Source organism: Thermobia domestica, unplaced genomic scaffold, assembly GCF_964235325.1.
Source record: "Thermobia domestica unplaced genomic scaffold, izTheDome1.hap1.1 HAP1_SCAFFOLD_1909, whole genome shotgun sequence".
Classification (NCBI taxonomy): domain Eukaryota; kingdom Metazoa; phylum Arthropoda; class Insecta; order Zygentoma; family Lepismatidae; genus Thermobia; species Thermobia domestica.
In genome coordinates, this window is record NW_027657616.1 from 1 (window position 1) to 8,104 (window position 8,104).

Genomic DNA, 8,104 nt, shown 5'->3' on the forward strand with positions numbered 1-8,104 from the left:
TTTGATAAACGATTTTTTTCAGGTATTCAATGAATGCACCAGATCCTATTCTTCCTTACTGGCTAGAAGAAACTTTATTCCACATAACTCAAAAGGCATTTGTTTTTATTCGCTTTTCTATTTTATGTTTCAGTCATTGCTAAGTCGGTCACACTACTTTTTCACCCTCCTTGTGCTTATAATTTTCATAATTTAACATGGAAATACTTATCAATAAATAATTATATTACCATGGTAATTAACTTCAATCCTTCCTGTGATTATACGCAAAGTACCATCTTCGTACTGCTTACTATAGTTCAATGAAGGGAATCTATAAAGTAACGCGTGTCGCACACATCTGCCTTGCAAACTCCCTGGCCTACTTCCAATGTATAGACTTTTATTTCAAATCCTGATTTAATTTCATAATTTTCTGTAGATTTTAACATTTTATTACCCAGCTTCTTAATACGAATGACAATCAAGCCTAAATATTTATTCCCTTTAACTTTATTTTTCTTTTTTATTTTGTGCCTTGTTTCATATTTGTTCTTACGTTAGCAATTAACGCACTTACCGTAGTTATGTATGAACAGGTTGTTTCTATATTTATTTTATTCCAAATAAATTAAATATATATACGGATTATTTTATGGTAGTTGATATTTTCTGTTGTTTCCTACGTGAATTGAGGAAACGCACGGACTTTCGCCTAATTCTTGTGCTACTTTCATATGTCTGTATCTGTCGAATGCTGTCGATCTGTCGAAATGTGTATTACTATCTGTCGATTCATCGAGTGAACTGAATTCGTTAACCATTTCACCAGGCGCGCATGCATTTTTTTTTTCTTCTAAGGGATCCAAGCTTCGGGGGGCAAGGTTCCAATACTACAAGCCACTATGTCTATATACTATTATTCTGCATTCGAAAACACGATAAATATTCCACTTACTTTTTCACAAAAACATGATACAGACAGAGTACAGATGAAGTGTAAGATCAGATTTATATTGATGATACATCAATATTTTCCCTGTTAATAACTACATTTAATGAGAAAGTCTGCAAATGTATGTTCACTTAGGAACTTTTGCGAGGAGTCCGCACCCGGTGGACACCCCGTGAGTACGCCTCTGCACTTGACTATACTTCGAATTATACTGCAAACAGTTGTATTTTAGTTTCCCCGTTTAGTTCATCGATATCATTAACACAAAGAAAATAGATGTTATAGATGCGTATTCTCAGTTCTCGCTTTATATCCGGACGTCTGCAAAAATCTACTCCTTTTCTTTCTTTCACGCATCCACCAAACTAACAATGATTTGTATTATAATATTTGCGCATAAAATGTATATCTCATACCTTCCATGTTCTCAAGTATTCATAGACAAAAACGGTTACTTTCTGCGAACAAATTGTCCAAACACAGTGCAAATGTCATCTATAGATTGTCCTGGTTCCGTCTGCGTGTACATAACAATGCGTCATAATCATACATTGCACATTAAGGATATCAATTAATCTTCCCAAATTCCTAGATATGCCTGGCAAAAGTTCCGCGTGTTGTAAGGATATTACATTTGTACTACCGACAAGGTGGTATCTTCCAACATTGAAGTTCAATAAACCCCAAATGTGTCGGATATAGTATTTGATTTCTTGTCTCATTGTTTGCGTCAGAGATGTCTTCTCAAGTTAGGATTTACGATACATACAGGATGAGTTGTATATATTGTTGCTGCCAGCTCTATATTAATCCCATATTTGTAAACGAATAAAAACAGTATTCTAATTATAACAATGTGCTCACAATTAATTTTATTCTTAATTGTTATACGTATTGTTGATTAAAAATGAAAATGTTGCTAAGTGAATTTTATTAATATTTTCTGTTGCGTGATATAGGAAGTGAGTGAAATATTGGAGGAATATAGTGTGCGTAGCAGATGATGTGCAGTGGCTTTGGATCGCCTGTGATAAGGTAAGGCATTTGCTATTTTAATTAACACATTTTATATACTGTAATCCTAATTATTTTTATGTGAATGTGCTTACTACTTGTGTATTCAGTGGGACCGATGTTTTAATATGTATGGTCAAGCAGTGTCGAGCCTGGTCAGTGTGTGGATAGGTGACCATTTTTTGTAAATCGATAACATTTAACTTTGTAAACACGGATGAAGTAGAAGTATATTTATTTTATTTTTTACCTCAAATATGTAGGACACTTCTCCTTTGTACATCAATTATTATTATTAGTTCAACTTGTTTACAAGTTAAATGAAAAGAATAGTCGTTATCGTGTGATGATTGTGCTCATTAGGCTAAAGAAGACTCGTGATAAGAAAGAAAAGAAGAACGGTGCTCAAGTTTCGTCACAGCATATTCTCAAAAATTTACAGGCAAAATTCAGTGTTCTGCATGAAAAGGCATATTTGTACGAAAAAAAAAAAAAATTCTGCAGACGACAGAATTAAATAAAGTAATACACATGTATTTTAGAGTTACTGGTGTAAAATCATTACAAGTGCTTTGCCAGGTGGCCAATAAAAAGCACGAATACTATTTAAGGGAGCCAAAACAGGAGAAAGCTGGGGGCCTGAGCGATAGCAAGAATGTGCGTCCAAAGTGAACAGGAGCGAAGGCGACGCGGGTATACGTATAAGCAAGGGTAGTGGAAACCAGTTAGTTTTCGAGTTTCAATAGCACTTGTCATGCATCCATACTAGTAGCGCCCCGCTTGTAAACATTAAGTACACTATGCAAGAATACACCGCCGGTGGAAAATAGTACCTAATACAGTTATCTTTCATATATACTGACTTATTTTACAGTAGTAACCCAACACTAGTAAACGTAAAATAAAAGTGTATAACTTTATATTTAATTCTATCGCCTGGCTTAGTTTTTCACCTGTAAGATGTACTTATTTAGAGCAAGTTTCTTAACTAGCAAATTAAACCGAGAACCACAGCAACCATATATATATTCTTATGATGTACTTTTCTTTGAGTGGTGTTCTCTGTCTATTCAATAACATTTTCTCAGTTTAATGCTAGCAAAAAACAAAACAAAATCAAAGTGTTTCTATATAAATTTAGTTCACCGTGTTGTAATATCACATGGAATTGAAAAACGAATAGTCGAACCTCTGCTATCTCGATCAAACTTCTCAGGATGATATACTGACTTACCGCAGAAGTTCGACTGAATACGTTTCTCAGTTCCATGGGAGAACCTGGAGAAGCAAAAGCCTGCGCAACGGAAAATACTAAATAAACTTGTAGAGCAGGTCAAGATGTATCATCATGCCAAGTTTCATTCAGATCAGAGAAGTTTGGCTGCAGCCATTTTCATTACAAAGCACAAAATGGATGGTCCCTAACCTCGAGAATCTTCACAATTGTCGACGAGTTGAACTGCACTCATCTGATCAAAATCAAACTTAAAATGGCAGTTCACTTTCAACTGTTAAATAATATGATATGCAGGCTTCTGCTTTCCTAGTTACAGTCTATCCACTGTGGTATGCATATTAGTAGAAATGTGAGAGTGCATATTTATTAAAGATTTGCTTCAAAAAGCGATGAAAGACATAGGCATTCCCGCGGGCGGTGATAACAAGATGCCGGAAAACGAACAAGCAGAAAGAATATGGGCTGAAGAAGTGTAAACGACGACGCGGCGGCCCGTAAAGGTGTTGCCGTCCTATTAAATGAATAATATCAAAAGAAAGAAAAAAAAAGTAAAAAATTTCGCGCTCGTAATCAAGACAGAAAGCAACTAAAGGAAATCTTTGTTTTACGTCCCACGTTATGCCGCTTAGGCTAAAAGAGGCGCTGATTATGAGAAATGATTGAAATGGTGGTGGAATGAAGAAAGTGGGAGGAAACGGGAGAACCCCGCGGTAACCCACCGCACATAGTTTTTGTCCACCATAAAGTTAACTTGGCGGGGGCTCAAGACAGAAAGACGGTTGGAAAAACAAATAAACGATGTTCCATCCCGTAAAAATGTTGGCGACCTATGAAATCAATATTTTTTCTTAAAGAAAAAAAAAAGAATTAAAAAGAGAAAAAAAGGTCAAAATTTCGCGCTCGCTTCGCTCGCGATCAGCAGAGAAAAGAGGACGTGACGCACCCCTAAAAGTGTTGGCGACCGATTGAATAAATATTGTGGGTAAAAAAAAAAAAAAAAAAGTCAAAAATTTCGCGCTCGCTTCGCTCGCGATCAGCACAGAAAGAAGGACGTGACGCGCCCCTAAAGGTGTTGGCAACCGATTCAATACATATTGTCGGTAAAAAAAAAAAAAAAAAAAAACGCTCGCTTCGCTCGCGATCGACATGAAAAAGGCAACGACGTGACGCCCCGTAAAATTGTCGGCGACCTATTCAATCAATATATTCGGTTGAAAAACAAAGTCAAAAGTTTCCCAATCGCTTCCCTGCCGATCGACATAAAAAAAAAGGCAACCCCTTCACCTCTCCTTATGCATTCATCAGTAAACATACAACCATAGATCACAATACCACTCACATCACCTATCAGTTCTCCACGTCCATCAAGATCCAATCATCGCCCTGGCCCTTTATGATGATACACAACATTACATGTTATTGTGTGCATTGCCCCGCGTTACAATACATGACCAAAAAAAAAAGAGAAAAAGAGCTGCACTGCCTTCAGTGTAGACATGTTCGTATTCGTAGAAAATGATTTTAGGTACACGATAGTACAGTAATCTATCTTCACATGCTTCAGATGTGAACGATACCTACACATGAAGAGGGCTCCCGAGGTTTCCTTTTCCAATAGGATGGAGCTCCACCACACTTGCAGAATGACGAGAAGTTATGTTAATAAATATATCCCAGAGTGTTTCGTAACTCGCCCTTGGTCCTAATGATGAAGCGTTCTTCAGATGGCCCCGATGTCTCCACACATGATACTATGCGACTTCTTTTCACGAGGCTCTCAAAGATCACGTTTGTGTCCTAACATTCTCTGCAGATATGACACAGCTGCGATAGCGGATCACAGAAGCCTTTCCTCTCCTTACAAGAGACGTGTTCATTCGAGCATGGGAGTAATTCGACTATCGATCAAATATCTCCCGTGTCACGATAGTAGTCACTTTCAATTCTTCTAACGAAGGTAAGAAAAAATGCTATACAAACTTCCTTTCGGTATATAAAGGATTAGGGGCCCAGAGAATATTTTCTTTCAAGAGGATACATTCTTTTTCGAACACCCTGTATATAGATCCTCTAATTATAACTGCAAACAAAATGTTGATTTTGCAATTGCTTCCATGAGAGAAAATTCTGTGCACTTTCTTTCTGAAGGGCCGGGCCTAAACGTTTTCCTTAATCATTAAATTTAGTAGTTATCTACAATTACATAGTTTTCCATTGTTCTCAAAATAAAGATTTTTCTCTATGAATTGTTGAATGTTGCTAGGGATATTGAAGTAATTCTTTTTAGTGTTTTTTTCTTTACAATAATGTACTGAACGCCTGCATTAAGGAAGTTCGTGTGTCCATCTTGCAAAATGTTTCGTCTTTTTTCATGCCCACTAAGATAAATATTCATTTTGCTCTTTTCTCCGTATGCAAACCACATTTCTTAAAGGCAACATTTTCATACAAATGTAGTACTAAAAACTTCTAATTGGCAACATCTGGGCTGCGAAGAGGAAAAAGAAAGAAATCTCGTACGTATTCGCGCGCAATTCGGAATTAGCCAATGAAAAGCACAAAAGCGGCCACCATCTCTCTCTCTTTCTTATTAACGGTTTTGTACTTTCTGCAGTTCTATCAGTGCTGCTAACCTCTTACTATATCATTGAATATGTATGTTTATATATATATATATATATATATATATATATATATATATATATATATATATATATATATATATATATATATATATATATTTTACAAAAAATCATACTACTACGGAATAATATTAAATGCCTGTAAACCCTCATTTCTGTTTGCACTTTCTGTTACACTACCTTCCCCGAACTTCTTTCAAGTTATTAAGTGCAGAACGGGGAGTTATACATATTTACTTGCGCTTTCACAATATCTGCACATTGTGTAATAATAGGAGACGTATAAAATAAAACTATATACTAATACGATATATATATATATATATATATATATATATATATATATATATATATATATATATATATATATATATATATATACAGTACACATTCCACTATCCGAGGCTTTCCTTTTCTTTTCTTGCTGACGATAAATTACGCTCTTAGAAATGTTGTCTGAAAACAATAAGAATATGTGCAAAAAATACAATCAGAGGTAGAGGTCTTTAACAGGAACTAAGCAAGGGAGTTGAAAAATTTTTTATGCATGTAAAAAATATAGACATGAACCAACTTGTGAAATAAAAAGACCAGAAAACTACTCTTTCTAAATTATGTGTAAACTTTTTACCGAAAACGAAAGTTGCACGAAAGACTTTTTGTCCCTTTTTTGGCCTCCGGTGCTTGGGGTCCCTGGTTCAATCCCAGCTCGTGCCGTGTGAACTTTGTCGTGCATAAAGACCGTGCTCATGGGTTTTCTCGGGTTTCTCCCGTTTCCTCCCACTTTCTTCATTCAGTACTCATCATCACCGTCTCCTTTAGCGTAACCGGTATAAGTATGCGACGTAAATCTAAAGATTTCATTTCATTTCCCTTTTCTGCTCATACTGCTGATTATGCGCGATTATGCCAACATCCAACTCCGCGGATAATCGTGCGATTACTGTATATACAACTAATACAGATACGTAATTACATTATCAGTTACAGTATCGGTTTTTATTTACTAATTTGCCTCACTTTATTTGCATCCCTGCAGTAAATAATTCTTATCGATAATAGTTAAAATGTATATTACATTTTAGTGCTTCACGACTGAATGATCATCTGCCTTACGTTATCTCGCAGCTGAAGAGGATGCTACACTGAAAACTACCTTGCGTTATAAAGGGTAAGTGAAACATATCTTAAAAATATCTTTCATACATTTCATTGTGTACATTAAAGAATGTAAGTTTGCCTTTTTCCTGTAATCAATACTTAATAAAGGATTTATTTTTATTTATTTATATACAATTTCATACGTGGTTCGTGATAGTAAACTCGATAGGACATAGTGGCACTATGAACATCCGAATCACTCATCATTCGAACATTCAAATATTTATTCGAATATTAGTATATTCCAAGTAATGTTAACGACGTTAATATGCTTGCCTTTATAGTTAATAATGTCAATTCTTACTTAAAACATACTTCCTTAACAGGACATTGAAGAAAAGGTAGTTGCCAACGGCCATACCATGCTGAATATACCGGTTCTCGTCCGATCACCGAAGTCAAGCAGCATCGGGCCTGGTCAGTACTTGGATGGGTGACCGCCTGGGAACACCAGGTGCTGTTGGCATCTCTTTTTCAAATTTCATTATCCTTCAAGTACGAAAATACTAGAAACATTAATTTTATAGTACTTTCAAGAGATAATTTATCAACATTATTTCATAGCGATTAATCGATATTCTAAGCGTTATACCCACTATTTCTTACACTAACAGCCTGTTTATTTGCACGGCACATTAAAATAACCTGATTTCCGATCCGTGTGCACCTACTACTATACTTAACACGGAATGTATTACCACTTTTTAAAAGTAAATTATTATGACTAAGTGTAGATCTCCGGCGAGTAAATGCCTTTCGTATACAAGCACGACACATCTCCGCTATGTGCTTTACTTTTTTACTAACAGCATATAGAAATTGGATTTCAAGGTGTTTCTACATAACAGAATGAAGCAAATTTCGTGATTTAACTCTTTCGAATAATGTGTTGGTCCTGACAAGGACCGTTTGAAATGAAAAATCTTGAAGAAGATTTTTACTTAGAGCTTGTGTACTTGGTAACAGCCTTCGTACCCTCACTTACAGCGTGCTTGGCAAGTTCACCAGGCAAAAGAAGGCGCACAGCTGTTTGGATTTCCCGGCTGGTGATAGTTGACCGCTTATTGTAATGGGCCAAACGAGAAGCTTCAGCAGCAATACGCTCGAAGATGTCAT

The 8,104-nt window shown here is 35.9% G+C and overlaps 1 non-coding gene across 1 annotated transcript; it reads left to right on the forward strand.

The window, feature by feature from the left end:
* The first annotated feature begins 7,335 nt into the window (after positions 1-7,335).
* Positions 7,336-7,454, forward strand: LOC145678135 (5S ribosomal RNA). The gene has a single exon (XR_014130251.1). It is a non-coding gene; the product is annotated as a 5S ribosomal RNA (ribosomal RNA).
* The last annotated feature ends 650 nt before the right edge of the window (positions 7,455-8,104 follow it).